Source organism: Adiantum capillus-veneris, chromosome 10 (genome assembly GCF_014529385.1).
Source record: "Adiantum capillus-veneris isolate H3 chromosome 10, ASM1452938v2, whole genome shotgun sequence".
Lineage (NCBI taxonomy): Eukaryota > Viridiplantae > Streptophyta > Polypodiopsida > Polypodiales > Pteridaceae > Adiantum > Adiantum capillus-veneris.
The window spans coordinates 98,547,898-98,549,206 of NC_140940.1; the positions used below are offsets into that span (position 1 = coordinate 98,547,898).

The 1,309-nt window shown below is 48.7% G+C and overlaps 1 pseudogene; it reads right to left on the bottom strand.

Moving 5' to 3' along the window:
- Positions 1-279: 279 nt before the first annotated feature.
- LOC147449328 (ATP synthase subunit delta, chloroplastic-like) lies at positions 280-1,031 on the bottom strand (annotated as a pseudogene).
- Positions 1,032-1,309: the final 278 nt, after the last annotated feature.

A 1,309-nucleotide genomic window follows, 5' to 3' on the forward strand; every position in this document is an offset into this window, starting at 1 on the left:
CTTGAAGTGAGTGTGTGTGCGTGTGTCTGAAGTGATCGAGAGAGAGAGAGAGAGAGAGAGAGAGAGAGAGAGATTTATTCAAACTGCTCCTTCTTTAGGGTTGAGTACGTCATCCTCAATGCCTCTCCCGTTCATGTTCTCTCTCTCTCTCTCTCTCTCTCTCTCTCTCTCTCTCTCTCTCTCTCTCTCTCTCTTTTGGAGGTAAGCAAAATAATCTCCTTCAAGTTGCACAAAAGTGAAAACTAACAAAGATAATTTAACAAACAACTGGATTGCAAATTAAAAAGCAGCAACCTTATCTGTTGATTCGATCTGTGATGCAATCTTTTCAAGTTGGCCTTTGACACTCATGTCATAGGGCGGGATCCATCCTCACCAAACCTGACAATAAAAAAACCCAGCAATTATGGATGGGTCTATGATGTTTTTGAGCTTGACACTCTTGGATCCTGACATACTCTGCACCTTCTTGCCAATGAGAGAGAGTTGGGACTTGTCCATCTCGATAGCAGATGTAACCAGAGCGACTTCCGTATCAATGAGCTTGTTGTAGATGACCTCAAACTCTTTGAGGAGGTCTCTGAGAATGAGGGTGTGCTTCTTGGTGACGAGCAGATAAAGGAGGTTCGTAGTGGACGTCATCAAGTTCGCCTCCTTGCTAAGGGTCTTGATGACAGCCTTCGTATCATCATCCTTGACAACAGGACTAGTAAACAACTTCCAGAATTGCTCATCCTTTGCAAAGGGGCTGACCTTTTCAAGGTCTGCAAAGATGGAGTCAAGATTTTCATCGCTTTCCCCAAACTTCAGCAAGGGCGCTCGCATAACAATGTGCCACAACGCAAGCATGGCTTGCTCCCTTGCCATCGCCCACAACGCCCGTCTGCTCCAGCACCTTGGCCCTCAGACCTTCATTGCGCACACGCAGATGAGACGAAGCAGGGGGACGCGGCCCTCATGCAGGCCGCAAGCTGCCCATTCACATTCATTGCCGAAACCCGTTGCTGCAGCGCCTCCATTGATTTTCCTTCTGCAAGTTTTTCCTGCTTAGTAGAGTGTGAGCATCGACGGCAATGATACTCTCTCTCTCTCTCTCTCTCTCTCTCTCTCTCTCTCTCTCTCGTGCTTACGTTGAAGAAGTCGATGATGGATGCGAGCTCCCACATGCTGCTCAGGAGCCAAAGGTCCTTCTGGCCAGGGAATGGAGGGGGTGCGCTTCACAGAAGGGGCAGCAGGAGCCAATCGAGAGGGTGTATGGGCTGTGCAAGCCCTTGGGGGTCTACGCGAACTTTGTCTGGCTTGTTGATGT